At 36.5% G+C, this 18,099-nt stretch overlaps 1 protein-coding gene across 2 annotated transcripts in view; it reads right to left on the bottom strand.

Annotated features, from left to right (window-relative positions):
• Positions 1–14,192, bottom strand: part of LOC129765140 (longitudinals lacking protein) — a 42,687-nt gene extending 28,495 nt beyond the window's left edge. For both annotated transcript variants that reach the window (XM_055765024.1, XM_055765028.1), the window contains exon 1: positions 14,037–14,192. The gene's annotated coding sequence lies outside the window, so the exon portion shown is untranslated. The remainder of the gene's footprint in view (positions 1–14,036) is intronic.
• Between the last annotated feature and the right edge of the window lie 3,907 nt (positions 14,193–18,099).

Below are 18,099 nucleotides of genomic sequence, written 5' to 3'. Positions count from 1 at the left end.
TTAAATCGCTCCAAGCGATACTGCGGCGTAACAGTCATCATGTACCATAATGTTGTTTTATTCGAATGTAAGAAATTTTACACGCGGAAAAAATCTGTACCAATCTGTACTTTTTGACGAAAATCTGTACACTGTACCGTACAGAATCTGTACCAAAAATAACAAAAAAAAATCTGTATCTTTCCAGATAAATCTGTACGTGTGGCAACTCTGGACATGACAGCTACCTGGTTTTGTTATTTTGTTCCTTGCAATACCTTTTCCCTCCAAATGAGTTGATGTAATGTAAGGTAATTGAAAATTGTTCTTGATTGCATTATTTACATTATTACTATACATTATGTTGAGCTTTCGAATGCCGAACCTTTCTTTCAAATTAAGGCAAGTCTTGACATAGGAGCGGTCCCTTTCTATAGAATTCAAATACAGTAGAACCTCGATTATCCGCGAGCGGTTGATCCGGTGTGGATTATCCGCGAAAGTGAGTTCCCTATTAAATCTACAAACCTTCCCGAAATTTGTCAGTGAATGGTAGTCTTGTTTTTTTGTTTTGGTCATGACTTTCACATTATCTGATCACTGATGTACACGACCTTACAGATTGATTGTTCAATAATTTCTGTATTGATTAAACATAGTTTTCATGATAAAATATATATTTTTTGTGTTTGTACCTCCATTTTAGTCTTATATTGCATTATCCGCGATTTTCGTTATACGCGATGGCCTAGCCCGACTATTTTGCGGATAATCGGGGTTCTACTATAGTTGGACACGTAACGCGTAAAGTATCCGATTCATGTTCAGGAGAATTTTTCAAATAAGCTCATCTTGGTTACTTGTCGCTACACAGCAATGAATACAAAAAAACGTATCTACGACTACCGGGAAATGGATTTGATGAACAACATCGAGTCCCACTCGTGGGGAAATGAGTATGAAAGAACTGCTCTTGCAAATCATAGGGCGTTAGGATGCTCGGCAGAGTAGTGAACTTAGTCAATATGTGATCCATCGAAGCGTTTGGATTTGTTCCGTTCTTTTACAACTTAAATAGTAGACTGCGGGGTTGAAATACTTCACTACTGCCTCTTAAAAGGTTGAAGTTTCGGAAACCGCACAGGCCGTGCATCTCATTTTACACAAAGAGAAATTTGCTAAGAATCGCCAATAATTCTCAATTTATTCTTAACTTTTGAAAGTAGTAGGAGGGATTTTAGAGACAAAATGCACTACAAAGCATACTTTGTTTATTTGTGGCCGCTTGACTTGGTATCGCATGAGCACCGTGCATTGCCTTCTGCTCCCGAGTATCCGAATATCTACCGCAAATGGTTTCAATTATCTGTTGATCAATTCTAAATCTTGGCTCCAAAATTTGTTTCGACGACGAAAATTTCAAACTGGTTTCTAAATAAAATAAACATCATTATAACCATCCAGAAATGTTTGAAGTACTATGCTAAGTTAATATGTACTATTCCAGCTTTTTGAAAAGCACATTCATTCGATCCATATTCAATCCAGAGAGAGCTTAAGTTATATATTTCGCTCTCAGGAAAAGTACGTTCCAAAAAGGCAAAAAAAAAATCAAAACTTATCATACACCAACAGACGCTGCATTCCACGAAACTGAGAAACATCATAGCTTTCCGATTAGGCCAGAGGGAACATTGTAACGGTCAGACGACTTATGGAGAGTATCATAGCAAGGGGTAGTAGAAGAGATGTATAAAAAGACGTCCCAACTGAGCCGTAGGATTCGGGGAAATTTTTCATCCTCATACTTGTTTTTTGATTCAGGCAACGACACACACAGCTCTGCCCTCGTTATTGAGTACACCACCGTGTTTGCTGTGGATACTCATACGCTTTGATTTGGATGTAAATGTGAAGTAGGGGATAGTAAACTGATGTTTGTTATAAACTACAGCAGGTAAAGCGACTTCTCATTTCGATTTAAAACCATATAAACACCCACTCCCCATTTTCATTAGTTTATCTTGAATCCAATATAGAATAGATCCATTTTTGTTTTTCGCGTGGGCACAAAAACCAAACGGGAGGAAAACATGTTCCTAAAAATCGACAAATAGAATCTCATAGTTCCTAATTTTTATGCTTGCTCGTTCTTTCTCTGCGCCACTATCGTTGGCGTCTTTAGGCGTATACAGTCTCGAAACAATTCACAAAACAAGATATTTGTTGCTTTCAGTCATATTTTCTCCTGACGAATAGCAGCTGAGCACTAACAAAAAAAAGCTCCGGCTGTTGGAAAGAGTGAAACAAGAGAATCGCCGCATGAAAATTGGATGCCAGGGGTTTACCTGCACCCTCTTCAAGTTTCAACTTGAATACGGGGCCACCTTTCGATGTATGCGTAACTCATTTCCTGTTTAGCTTCACCCTAAAATTTCAGCCTTTTACTGCCCTTGTATCAAGCTGCCTCAATTCATCGCCGGGCGGCTATAATCCCTCTCTCCCCTGCAGAAATATACTTCTCCAAATATAGCAATGAGAAATGCATCTATTCAATTTTACAAAAAAAACCTTTAGGATGGGGAAAATGCGACACAAAAGATCGAACATGCACAACTTTATTTCCATTGAAGCTATCCTCCTATTCTCCTCTTCACATATACACCCCAATTTATAGCACAGTATTTCACCCCCGGGTGTTCTCTGCCGGGTACAGAGCAGCAGTTCATCGTCAGCACAAATGTTACGTTTGGAACGCTTCGTCGTATCCACACGATGATTTGTGTTGACTGTACCGCCGCCAATCACCCCAAAAAAAGAGGAGGATGAAAGCTGTAGCGTCCTTTTCTTGGATCATTCGCAGCGAAAATTTTCCTACCATTCGTGACAGATGTTCTTCACTATGAAAGAATATCCGTGGAAATGCGTTCAAAAAAATCAAACGTTGCTAACCCAGCTGACACGATTGTAAACTAGTTGATGGAATAAAACAAATGTAAACATTTAGCATAATTAGCTTCATCAACTCACGAAATGAAAACCAAGATGCTGAACTATAGGTGTTTCGTTCTTGACACTTTCAGGACATGACGTGAGACGAGTAGCGAGACGTAACTTTCAGAATTATTTACTTTTTGTTTGGGTGTGCGGTTATGATTTCAATGTCAACTCGCTAAGCAAAATCATTGAAGGAAAAAATAAGCAAATATATATATTCGTGGAATATAGTGCACAACCTCCTTTTGCTCTAGCCAATTACCGTTACAAGCTCTTTCCGGATCTCCTTCCAGGTATATGCACAGCATTCTCCTCCTTCCTGAGCGAAATCAGTGGAGCCACAATCAGCGTTATTGTTTGTCACCATCGCCGTAAGCTGATAGTACTATTTTCCCCGCCGATGGGAGCCAAACAGAAGTACATTTTACAATAAACAATAAAGCGCGAGCAGCTATTTTGCCAACGAATGCATTTGTCACCAAAAGATACGACTTGTTTTGTAAACAAATTTGTTTTTTCACGAGCAATGGCCGAACAGCAATTTTGACATTGCGGTCCACCTATAGTACAACGCCTTGATGAAAACTGACGATATGATCATAGCAGACCAAACAATTTATTCACGACATCCTCATTTTTAAATGTCTGATAATTTTTGTCTCTATTATAGTGTAAATGATCTTGGTTTGTCCAGTCGAAAATATGATCATGGTTTGCCCAATTGAATGCTCTAATTCAGCGCTCCTGTGTCAAATAAGGCCTTCGAATGTTTCGAAACATATAAATGAAATTGCCTTTTACATGATTTATAGTAGTTTGATAGTATATTTTTACGAAATCACATGTTTTAAAGGATTATAAAATACACCTTCTATTTGTGTCAATGCGCCCCTCATTCGAGCTAACTTTTAATCGATCACCAGATGATTATTTGGCACGTATTCAGACCTTTTCTGGATTACAACACTTATAAATATTGTAAACATCATGCTTGCTCACATTTGTATCGGATTTACATAGCTAAACCTTTAAATTAACGCATTTTGATGAACTCAATTCTGATCATGAGTTGTCCAATTCAATAATGTTGTTTTGTCCACATGATTTCTATGGCAACCGCTTGGCGCGCTGCAGTTTGTTTATGTTTGTTTATGGTGTGCTTCGCGCATAGCAGAAGTATGGTTTTTCTGTGTTGATTGTGTTGAGGTGAACACTTCTAAAATGCCCAAGAAAAGGCAATATTCTGAAGAAAGCCTAAATTATGAATGAATCAATATGATGACAGTAAACTCAAGCAATGATAAATGCAACATCTAATTGTGAATTCGAATGTTTTCATTAAAAAATGGAGATTTCTAAAACCGGACAAATCATGATCATTTTTTTGGGCAAACCATGATCAGAGGTGGTCCAACCATGATCATAATTCTTCTTTAAGGAAAATAAGGTTTATAACAAAATGCTCAATATGTGTACGGACATCGCAAAATTCTAAAATCAGTTTCTCGTCCATAAACAACGCGATGCCATCATCGATAGATTGGGCAGTGGAAACAAGAAACGTTGTACGAAATATGTTCTTATCGCGCAGAAAATTAGGAAAAAATAAAAAAAAATGACAAATTGGGCTGGCGAGTAGGGTAGGTGTTCCAGTAATAGTGGGTCTAAGCACTAGTATTGTTAAAAAATGATAACATCAATATTTATATCGCAAATATCCATTAGATTTCGCATATCTATATAAATAAAAATTGAAGATCAAACTTGACCGTCTTCATTTTGTTGTATTCGTCTCTTCCCGTCGATCAATGTTTTATGACGAGAAAAAAAAATAATTTTTTTGAAAAAAAAAATAATTTTTTCTCAAATCAATGGCAATAGATTCTCCGGAATGACGAGCCCTGAGAAAAAATATGATGAATGAAAATTTAGGGGTTGCTCTCAGCTAATATGTCGGTAAGGTTCTCAATAAAAATTGACACAGAAAAAAATATCATTTTCCTAACACATTTTTGAAGTAAACATCATGTGAAAAAATAATTTAGAGCGGAATGAAGTTCGCCGATTCGGCTAGTATGTCAAGGAAATATAATAAACTATCATATACAATACAAGTATTGATATATTGTTAATATAAATTGTGTGAAAAATTATCAATTGACTAAAATGAAAAAAAAAGGTTGAGAAATAAAAAGTGACTTTCTTTGCTATACTTCATCTTCATTTCCGATAATTTCGGTAGTCCAAACAAATCCAATAAATAGTTTTTGTTAATAGATATTAGTTACAAACCTGTTTTCTCCAAAATATTAATTACTTAAAATCGAAGCAATAAGAAATAAAAGTGCAATAACGTTTATATTTTGAAAGCTTCAAACCTTTAAGAAGTTCTAGTATATCCTTTTTCGACCCATTGGCTGGAGCAGTACCTCTATTATTGAAATGTGGCTGATAGAGCTGTTCCCACAGTTGAGTCTCATTTTCTTCTATACTTTTACGATTATTGTTAGTTTTTGAATTGAGAAATAGTCAGGGACTGTTCTACACCGAATTTTTTCCATTTTGATAATTTTGGATCGATTCTTTGTACTCGTAAAAATCGATCTACTCCGATCCTAGAAAAAACTTTGTAAATTTACTTTCCAGTGTACATCGGTTCGAATCTCACCAAAGATCATTTTTAAACACAATGTCAACATTTGGATCGCTTTGGAGCACTTGATGAGGCATGCTGACGTCAGTCTGATTCTTCTACGATTCATTTCGAAAGGATCAGAATGAGCGGCGACTACTGAGGCGCACGAACTACTGCAACTCATACTGGCTCATACGATCACTAAATTGGAAGGAGAAACGTTCTCTAACTTAGAGAATGTTAGTGACTCTAGGAGAAAACAGGTAGAGGTTTATTTTTTGGAATAATAATGCTTCAATGTGTCCCACCACATAACGAGTCAAACAACTAAAGGTGATGTTCCTGGTGTAACCAAGAAGCGGGGTTCGACTAAATTCCATACTTATGGCACGGTTGGCTTTTTCAAAACAGTTCTCAGCTGAGTTCTGAGCATATACCAGTCGTTGAATTTCTGTTAATGTTAATGCAGAACTTTAAAATATCAAGTAAATTTATTGTTTGCGCTACTTGTCACAAGAGTGGCTGCAACTTTTCTCTCATTGATTATGTGAGAGGTAACTGTACGACCAACGTTAATAATATTTACCAAACCTTTGCAAATTGCAGATGCTGAACAATGAACTTTCATCAATCATTAACAGACATGCACCTCTCAATAGAAGGAAAATCAAAAAGAAGTCGGAGACTTGGGTTGCGTAACGACAGATTCATTGAATCTATTTTTCATGGAGTTCCTCAGGGTTCTATTCTTGGACCGCTTCTATTTTCAATGTTCATTAATATCATTCCGAATGAGTTGAACTGGGGTACGACGATTTTCAACTCTAGTTTTCTGGTATGCCCTAAAAACCTTTTCGATATTGTTGGAAAAAATAACAATGATATAGAGAAAATTATGAACTGCATTCGAACTCCAATTAGCCAAATGAATATTCATCTCACTTTTCAACTTCGCATATGTTTTATATTCTTCAGTCTCTAGTTGGAACGTAACTAAATTAAAATTGACATTTAACTATATCACTAGATACGTATTTAATCTCCGTCGTTCAGAACGCATAAGGTAATATCACATCAGAATTTTGTTTTTTTTTCGAAAATCACCTAAAATTAAGAATGTGTTTTCAAATTTAAAGGATCTTGACTGGAGCTCCATCATATTTACAAAACTTATTTGTGTATTTGAGATCCTTACGATCTACGAAATCGATGGTTTCAAGAAACAATACAATATTATTACAAAGAATATTTTTTCTATCCTTTATATCATTACTTTTTCATCTATATTTTAACAATAAAACAAAAAAATATTAATAATTAGAATAGTGATGAAGGGTTCAAAAAAAAATTGTGCCATGGCGTACACAATTTCAGCTTTTCTGGTTATCTGAAACAAAAAAAATTATAGGAGGTTGTGTCCAAGATACGACCGCATTGTTGACGTAGAACTACGCTGTTATTTTATATAAGTCGCTTGTTTATACCTTCGGATATTATTCTATAATGCTGTGAAATTTTAGAAACAACTGCTTAGTAGAATAATCTTTGAAATGATTTTTTCATTGTAGAATCAGTTGACAAAAATTGATTGATGATTCATTCTTGCCCTCGCAAAACAATCGTATGTCGCAATTTATTTCATGTCAATGCATTGAAAATTTACCTCGAAGGCTATTCCGGTGGCCTTTTTCCAAATTGACATAGACTCGGCTACAGTCGATTATATACATGTTGCACCAGCACCATTATTCCATATCTCATAACTACATCAATATGTCTTTGGCACCGCATGTAAACAACAACAATGACAACACTTTCAAGTATCAAATATCATGCTACATGTTATTTAGTATTGCCTCAAAGGAATCGCACCTCTAGATATCGTTCGTACAAACTAAGCGTGAACCAAGCGCCAAACAAGCGTTCACCATAGCATGCATACAGAGCCATACATTGGTGGCTTGAAACTACTAGCAATATAAACATTTCTCATCATTTTGCGCTATTCTCAAAAGAAACGCTTCTGTTAATATTACTGGCCTCGAAAAGAGTTGCATTACTTTCTCATGCTCGAGATAAGCGCAGCTGTCTCCCTTAGTTGAGGAAGTTTTGCTACTGGCAAGCAAAACCTAATCACATACAAAATTCCAGAACATTTACTTTCTTGATGACTAAACAAGAGAAATAAACTCTTTTTGTTAATAAGCACCTCGAAAACAGTAGCAATGCTTCATTATGATCAATATTAGCGCAAATGCAATCCTAGTTTAAGGCAGTTTTGCGACTGGCACGCGAACCCAAATAACTTATAACATTCCAGTAAGATATTCAAGATGCTTAGTATTCCCAAATAATTTTTTGGTGCAAAACCTTAACGTCTGCTTCGCCATAACGGCAGTTTAATGCATTGATGCATTCTCAAAGGCACAAACGAAGCCCTTATGAAGACGGAAATAAACAATATTAACTGTTTGGAAAAAGACCGAATTTCAATGCTTGAGAAGTTGATTTTTTTATACTTCGTGTAGTATTTATATGTATTTTATAAAACTGTACTGTAATTATTGTGAAACTATATTTGAGGGATGGTTTCATTTAGGCAAAACTTGAAGAGTCTCGTATTTATCGCTTCATTTCCATGAAATCGCTGACAGAAGATTCGTCGCAAAACTGCGTATAGTTCGATACCTCAAAAATGTACGGATTAGCATGGGCTACGAGGTAAAATACCATAAACAACTTCTCTTAATATTGTTTCAATACTCAAATAACCACATTCAATGCCAAAACGACGTTGCTCAAGTATTACTTTGGTATTGAAATTATCAAATTTTGGTATTGAGAAGCTATTTCTATCATTTTTTTGGTATTATTCATTGCTAAATTACATCATATATTAGGCTTGTCCAAACCAAATTTTGGTATCATGATCAAGATGAGGGATCCTTAAATATTTCCTCTTGCTTGAGAAAATGTTTGTGAACAAATATACATAGTATGCTTTCTTGCAAAATATACACTATGGTTCACATGCATTTTATGCAAAGTATGCATAAGCTATTTATGGGAGTTGAAATTATGCATAAAATTAATGATATTTAGAACTAAAACTCTTTTGAGTGACCATGAGAAACTAATATCCATTTGATGTAAACTGAAGCAAGGTTACATGGATTTTATATTTATTTCAATTAAAGTCAATAAAAACCATTTACTCTTTGATCTTCTGAACTTCAGAATGATTTGGAGGATCTGTAACATCTGATGGTTTTATAAACTCGAAGCCAGCATAGCACGCGGACTCTATGAACTATTTTGGGTAAGTTTGCTTGCTATGAACATTGTCAGTTGTGAATGAAATGGTAGATCAATTGGTCTGAACTTCAGAATGGTTTGGAGGACCTAGAACATCTGATATTTATATAAATTGAAACACAGTGTAGCACATTGATTCTTGGGTAAGCTGTTAAATAAGATTAACAATTGTGTGTTACCCTGTTATTGAAGTAGTTTGATAAGTTTCTAGCATTCGGGAAAGCTCTTCGTTTTGTGATTTTCGACAAAACACCGACGAATTGAACGAAATGGAAAGAACCGAATTAAAACCACTCCTGTTGCAGAAAAGAGAGATCGATCCAAGGTCGAACGATAAATTCCAGAAAATAAAATTACTCAGGGGATAGGAAGGAGGAGGGAGAGATAATGGATAAAACTAGAGCACACATATAAAAAACTGAATAAAACTGGACGATATTCCAAAAAAACTGGAAGATTTTAGGGTTTAACTGGATGACTGGATCAAGAAAAAAACTGGAAGAATCCAGATTAAACTGGAACATTGGCAACGCTGGCTGTAACACCCATCGATGCGAATTCGCTGATGAGTTTGTCAAGAGCGACCGCCTTCACCACCAGCGGGGAGAGCTTGATTTTGTTGCTGCTTTATATCATTTATATTTATATTTGCGCGAACCGCATCAAACTGCAGGAGTATAATCCACAATTCGTGGACTTGAATCCAATATCGGCATGTACACTACAAAGCTCTAAACATGCCAAATCACGTCGCCTGTAAACGATTTTTAGTGCCAACCATCGAAATGTTGGGTCAAGGATTATTTGTTTCCTTTTTTCAATGTTTTTCTTTTCAGTACTGTATTAACCCTCCGCAGTCGGAATTAATTTCTCTTGAAGACGGGGGTCCTCTTTTATCTTTTCACGCAAATAATATTTTGTTTATACCGAGTACCGTTACCTAGAAAATAGAAAATCTGTATACATTCAAGACAAGGTTCACTAAAAATTGAAATTTTTTAGAAACAATGAACACTATTACATGTTTGAATAAAGTATTTTGTATGATTACTTGTCGTGGTGACTGAGAGCAGACAAACGACCGCAAAAGGTTAATGCAAGCAATAGTAATAATATTATTTTCCAATGAGACTGGGAAATCGTAATATATTTGAGACAAATAAAGAACGATACATCGTAGCAAAAAGAAAACATTTTTCAAATAATAAAACTTGTTTACTTAACCCTCCGATACTCGCCCATACAGTCTAACAGAACGAAAATCAATGAGGTGGCTGAATTAAATGACTATTGGAACTGAATGAAGAAAAAAATGTTTTCTGGAGTTTTTTCATTGAATTATATCTTTTCCTTTTAAATAAATTTCCATAGCGCCTAAAAATACACAACAACAATATTACAGATACATGCACAGTCTGTGAGTATACGAGCTACGATTTTGCGCCTGAGTACAGGAGAGTTAATACCAGATACAACATATCAATATAAAATAGAAAGCTTTGTCAAAAAATAGTTTCTGGCTTAGGATGTTGGAAATTCCAAACTAACAGTCAGTCAAATCATTCAACGTTGGGAAATTTCGCAGAGTTACTTCCGAAATGGATGCAGTTGGGTTCCAAAAATTGTGATTCTAACTAACATGGGAAGTTTTTGATTTGCGAAGCAACTGTTCCATATAAAAAGAAATGTAACCATTTTCATTTGAAATACTTGCAATGACAATGCCATCTTTGAAAATTTGATGGTTTCAGCGATCCTCGTTAAAAGTTTAACCTTTTGCCCCATGCTGGAGGAAAGGCCTAATTAAAACTCCATGTAAAGCGGCAAAGAGAATTGTTATGTATGTTCAAACAAAAGGATAAAAGCCAGAAGACGCCTAATTATTTTGGAGATACATGCGAACACCTGAACTGCATTTTGGGGACTGTTTCGAAAAATATTATACGATTAGTAGCATGTATTTTTATATGGAAACAACACATTTTTGAATGAATACTTATCTAATTATACCTATTCTGCATATAATCTCACAAAGTTATACACCACTGCTTTTTCAAGTAAAAATAATTCCGACGGCAAAGGGTTAAAAGCCTATGCAACTTCAATCAAAAGTAGTGCGATACAGTTGGAAGAACCAGAATAACTAGGAATCCATCAATGAAACTATGGGGGAAACCTAATATATGAACCAATCAATAAAAAATAAAATAAAATTTTGGGGTCACATTTGATGCAAAATATCATATTATAAATACTTTGTTGCAACCCCATATTTATTCAAGAATTAAAGCTTGTACTGACAATAAAATGGTCAGGGTTCAGTTAGACCGTACTGAGTAACAAATTTATGATTTCAAGTAAATCGAACTCAAAGTTTGAAGCTATGTAGTTTTAGTAGCTTCCAATTATTCTTCCCAATTGTTATTCTACATCTCTTAGTTACACATTAACATGGACTTATACTATTATTATGACAAAAAGAACCTCTTTAAAGTCAATCCAGAGGGTTTTACCACTGGCTATGTGTACGTGATCCACTCTGACTGAACAATAACATATTATTCAGAGACTTGGTCCACTATGAATGAACCATGATATGATCAAATCATATAATTTATTCAGTACAATGTTCCCCACTAAACCTATGAAACAAAAAAACGGTTTCACGGCTTGAAACAGTATTTTATTTAACAAAAATAATCGATTAGTATATATTTATTTTCAAGTATAATTTTTGATTTTCTAAAAAAATATGTTTCAACGACAAACGGGTTAGCGAAAAAGCGAAAATCAACCATGAAAAGTTTGGTAACTACATTTGTTCACTCTCTGACACTTGGTCCACTGTGTATGAACAAGATAATAATAAAATATTCGACCAAATTTTCTATAAATATGAATTGTCTTAAAGCATATACAATGTGTTTTAATACGAGTTCCTTTCTCGTGTTAACTGAAGGTCGAAGGTCTATCGCTATGGTCGTATGCTCTTGGTCTACTCTGACTGCATAATTTTATTAGTTTTTGCTGATCAGTCAAAATAAATTTATGCCATGAACCTGACTGTTTGCAACACAAGTGTGATCTGATAAATGTAGAATGTAGGTCAACAAATTCTTGACTGTTTGCTGCTATTAATTTTTTTTTCTTATTTTGTTATTTAGTCCAGTCTGACTGAACAACGACCAAATGATAATCGGAATATCAACAAACTACGCATGAAATGGTATTCATGCAATACAAAATTTTCATGTTTAAAACTGTCATTTTATAGACCCATACCACAGCTCATACGTGACAGCAATCAACAATCGTTTCAACACTATAGGCATTTTACCAACAACTACAGAACATCGTAGTAGATAACCGCACGGTGATGAAAAAAATCAAAGTGATAAGCTAATGATGTAGACCAGTTATCATGTTCGAGACAAACTGATAAGTATTTACCTTCATATAAACTATCATTCGTCTGAAAGGAATACGCGAACGTGAATTATTCGAACAAATAAAATGAAGGCGAACGAACGAACAGACAAACCAATTAAATGATCAATCAAATTGAGAAAAGAGGATAATAATTCAATGAATTATGCCAGACCAATGCTAATAATACATGCAAATATCCACTGTGGCTTGCCTAGTTGACGCGGATTAAATGAAAGCAAGGGGGATCCAATGCTATACAGGATTAATATCGGATTGGACTCAGTTGTCGAGACAAAAGCAACCCCACGATCAAGTACACATGCGAACAGACGACGTCCGAACACGAAGCTTACTGAAGCAAACACAGAAAAAGAAACTTTTCACACACTTCTCCCATTCAGCATACACAAGGTACTCTCGATCGAATGTGGTAACATGCTCCGAGGGTTATAATACTCTTTACGAGCTTTGGACTTACACCCAAACATGAAACATACGTGTATGTATGAATGACTTACAGTGTCGATTTCTGCCGAGGATTTTTAAATATTCATCAGCCTGTCATAGTTCTGACAATTTTTAGTTTTAAAACGAAATTGACAATATGAAAAAAAAAAAACACTTTTACGTACACAATTGCATTTAAATTAATAAATAACATTATGTGGTAAGTTGGATAGTTATCAAATTCTCATCCATCACCTTCGATACGCGAAAAATTTGTTGTGTCGGATGTGCCTCTCCGATCGAATAATCATCCGCGAACTTTGTTTGAATATGTTCAAATATTCCTGTCCTCCACTGTGCCCAGTGAGCAGGCGCACGAAATGACATCATTCGAAAACATTAAAATGATTTATCTTAGAGACTGGCAATTTTCAGCCTCTCCTGCAGATAATCGTATAGCACGATCAAATTGCTGTTGTTGCCCTCGGGCTCAACCGTGGTGCGGTGTGTGGATTGTTCTTGCCTTGCCTTGTCTGTTCAAGTGAAACCAGTATGATGCGATCTTGCTCTTTCCGTTCGTCACACTGAACCAAACCGCGCTGTCGCCGGCAGGCCGTAACCAAACTCGGTGATTCCCTTCTGATTACAGTGCTGCTGCTGCTATGAGGCGCGCACACACATCATACTCGTTTTCACCCGAACTTCTGAATTGGAGCTGGTTGAAAAATATATACTCAGCAGCAGCAGCAGCAGCAGCAGCAGTTTGTGCTACGGGGCACATATTTTCTACACATGCACACGACCTTTTCACATTATCGAAACCTCGGTGTCGAACTTCACTCGCACAAACACATGCATTGGGAAAACGAATCTCATTACAGAAAAGGAACACAATTATGGTTGATTTTCCGAAAATGAACAAAGCCAACATAAAACAAAATGGCGGATGTTCATTATCCACAATTTTCAACATTAATTTCCTCACGAGTTCATATGCTCCTCTGAATAAAATCATCATAATTGTCTGCAAATTATTTTTCCAACGTTCTGCAACCATTTAGTCCTCAATTTTCCATGTCTTACAGCTCACTATCAAACAGACGCTCAGTTCAAATAGCAACCATCCACATTTTTTTCCACTGCTTCTGGCCCCCCATGGATAACACAATTTGTCACTACGATCAATATCGACTAAAATCACAAATGCACTATCAAAACACGTTATCTTGCTTACCTTAATTAGCACAGTCTTCATTTAATATCACAAATTTAATACTAAATTTCACCTCAATTTTCTTGCAATTTTCACAATGGCGTGTAGTTTGTTCTCTTCTCTAACTCACTTTGAGCGAGCAGTGACGACGATCGACTTGACGAACCCACATCCCGACCGCAAATTTTGCCGCTGTGTGCGTACAAGCGGAGCCCGGTGGTTGTATGCGTTTGTGTATATGTATAGTATGCGTTTTTCTCCTTATCGTTATTCCTTCTACTTAAGCGAGACTTCAGGGCAATGAGAATGATGAAAGAGCTTTCCCGTTCAATTCTTCGCGTAGTGCTTTGTCAAAATCCATGTATGAAACAACAATCGGAGCTTTCCAGAACAGTAAATTTCCATCAACTTGCTGGGTGTCATCAATGATTTTTCGTATATGAATGTATTTTATTCCTTTTTGCTTTTGTTAAAAACTTGCTAGTCCACATATATAGGCGCGTTCACAAACTTTCAAGACCGTATTTTTTCTCCTGACTGAGAGGGTGTCAGCTTGCCACCGGCCACACTAACGGCAGTTGCCGCTGGGATGTTAGAGTGAATCTACGGACAATTCGGACAATCAAATAATGCATTTGGAGCAGCGTTACTCGATAAAGTTATGTGCGAAACTAAACAAAACAGCTACATAGACTTGGCGTATGATTAAAGAGGCCATGTCATGGTTTTCATGCGGCACAAGAGGTTCAAAGCTGGCCGCAAGGAAGTTGGAGACGAAGACCTTTAACAAGTCGAACCGATGAAAATCTGGTGAGGGTGCGAGAAATCTTAACCCTTTCATTACGGCAGTGTGCTTCGCCGAAGTGCTACCCCTTTACGGACCACTGCGCCGAAAAGTATGCACATCGCGCTGGTCTGATCGAAGAGCAGTATGAATTTCATGTCGTCTAAAGACGACGCTCGTACAGACAGCTCGTGGCGCGGATGTCGTCTATAGACGACACTCGTAACGAAAGGGTTAAATACTGACAATCGTCTCAGTGTTAGATCGTTTGCCAGTGAGCTGGGGCTAGATCGGACTACGGTCTTTAAGTTAGTGACTGAAGGATTTGATGATGAGAAAAGTTTGTATCAAACTTGTCCCCAAAGTTCTGTCGGAGGAACAGATGGCACGGCGTCTCGGTGTTTGCGGTAAAATGCTTGATCGTCTCCGAGACGAGCCCAATTTCCTGGATAAAGTGATTACTGGTGATATAACCTAGGTCTACGAAAAGGCAGAGCGGTACACCAATTCATCTTCGAAGACCAAGAAAGCTTGCACGAGCAAGTCACGCGTGAAAACCATGCTCATTGTTTTCTTCGATGCCAAAGGTCTGATTCACAGAGAGTTTGTCCACGCCGGAAAGTCTATCAAATGTCGGTTTTACGACGGAGTGCTCAACCGTTTGAAGGATCGAGTTCGCCGCGACCGTCCAGAGATCAAAGACGATTGGATAATTCACCACGATGATGCGCGTTCTCACACGTTGCTCAACGCCAGCGAATTTTTGACCAAGTTCAACTTGGAAAAACTGCCACAGCCATCCTGCAGTCCCGACCCAGCTCCCAGCGACTTCTTTTTGTTTCCTCGAATACATAGCGACCTGCTAGGGAAGCGATGCGAAACCATTCCAGTGGTCCAGACTGCTTCGATGAAGTCTTTTTACAACATTCCACTCGAGGACTTCCATAGAGCCTACGAACAATGGGAAACACGACGGCAGCGGTGTGTTGTCGCCCAAAGGTCGTATTTGGTCGTATTTAGTTTACAGCACACATTCTTCTTTCGTTTTTTAGTAATAAGACTATTGTTGTTACATTGTGAATGCGCACTGTAATTGAAATAACACCCAAAAATATATATTCAACTATTATCAATATTACATGAGCGTTTATAAAAATATGAGTACATAGAGTACATTTTACAATTCAAAGTTTCTTGAATACACATACGATTGAAAGTATCTTTCAGAAATTGAATTCTCGTGTTCTCTTATTCAAAAGATGTATGGAAAATGTTCTTAATCTATCAATTGAATGGGTCCTATTATGTGATTCGAGTCGAACAGAATCTCGCTCGTTAGCTCTATTCTGCTACTATGGATACCAAGCAAGTGAAAGGAAAGTTATCGGTTATCGGTGTATGTCACAGGATCCGAATTCTTCAAAGGTGAAAAGTGAAGACCGACTACTCTCAGTAGCTTCGCTTCGACTAGAACTGTTTCGGCAGTCGCTCACAACAAAAAGTGACTTGATTAGAAAATGAATTGACTAGCGAGGATGACTGGTGAACTAATCCAGTCAGTGGTTATTTTAACTGACTCGACTAATGAATACAAATCAACCTCTTCATTCAACTGACTTCAATCCACATTTCTACTCCCCTAGAAACGAAATTTATACCCGCGTACACAATCTTATTTTTACGTCCAAATAGAGAGGAACGAAAAAATGATTTCTGGTTTATTTAGAGACGTCGGTTAATCGTTCGATTAATTCAAATAATCGAATATCTGAAATTAGAATCGACTAATTTTGTATCGAATAATTTGAAATCAAAATATGAAAACATCGAATAATTGTCACTGTATTCGAGATTAATGAAAGTAGGAATCTTTCTCAAGGTTAATGCATTTTTATGTTAAGAATTAGGCTATATATTTTTGACGTAGGATTACGTCTTTCGGGAACATATTGGGGTACAAATCTAAAATCGAAAATCGAGCACATCGTGAAAATTGTCCAATTTCAAACGCTTATTGCTCAGTCATTTCATGATGGATTGATGAAACTTTTGCGTCAATCGATTTCGGAACTCCATAGCAATTTTTTATATTGAATAAAATTATATATGTCATAAAACTAACCATCGAACAATTAAAAAATCTTAGCCCCTATCCTAACGGAAATTCTAACTTCTGAGTGGTCAAAATTGACGACACATGCGGCGGTTCCCTAACAGAGACATCAAAACCAAGCTGCCTGGGGGAAACCGATATTGCAAATACATTAAAGTAGGGGGAGCTTTTGTTCCTACCGAAATGTGCTTCCTAACAGAGACATCAAAACCAAGCTGCCTGGGGGACATTGCAAATACATGAAATTAGGGGGAACTTTTGTTCCCACCGAAGTGTGTTCTCTAACAAAGGCATCAAAACCAAGGTGCTCGGGGGAAATCGGCATTACAAATATATGCAAGTCAGGGGCATTTTTATATTGCAAGTAAGGTGAGTGACACGATTAATTCTAGCAAATTAAATTAAATTTGGAACTTTAATGTTGGTTGCTTCGTGAAATTTCATATCAATGACTGATCGTGTATTGTGAAAAATTTAGCACAAGTGTAAGTGTAAAATTGTATATGGTAGCAGTTGTGTTAAAAATGACTTAATATATGAAACGGTTTATTTCAATTTCCATAAATAAAAACCAAGGTGTGTTTCCGCTTGAGAACTGGTCGTACGGTTCAAGCTGTCTGTTTGTTTTGTTCATTTTCACCCAAGGAAAGTTCATACGGCGAGAAAAGTTGGAAAAATTAAGAAATATTCGAAAAAGTGATTTCCCATATGCTCTACATATAGTATTAGGTGTTGTTAGTCCAATTAAAATTCGCATTGGGTTGAATAAACACTCAGGAACTAAAAGTTATAACATAAAATTACCTTTCCCATTTCGAATATGTTTTCTCTATATTAAAGTAACATGTTTTTACTGATGATAAAAATTGATAATTTTATTCGGTATTCAAAATTATCTTATATAACATTGCTGAGTTTTTTTCTATTTTCATCAATACATAACACTGGAGGCATCTCGTCTAGGGTCACAGAGGGCGGTTTTCATCATATCTCATTCCATTCCATTCCGGCCTCTGCTGTCTGATACGCACTATCTAACGACTAATTACCATCCTTCTGTCATCATCACTCGATTGTAAACACTGGTGGAGTGAACAAACAATACACAACAACCAAACATCAAAGAGTTAAATTCTTAAAACATATCCAAAATCAACAGATAGCCTAACGGAATCCTACGTCAACTA

This window comes from Toxorhynchites rutilus, chromosome 2 (genome assembly GCF_029784135.1).
Source record: "Toxorhynchites rutilus septentrionalis strain SRP chromosome 2, ASM2978413v1, whole genome shotgun sequence".
NCBI classification, from domain to species: domain Eukaryota; kingdom Metazoa; phylum Arthropoda; class Insecta; order Diptera; family Culicidae; genus Toxorhynchites; species Toxorhynchites rutilus.
Note: the sequence above shows the minus strand (reverse complement) of the source record. Positions and strands in the feature narration are given on the sequence as shown.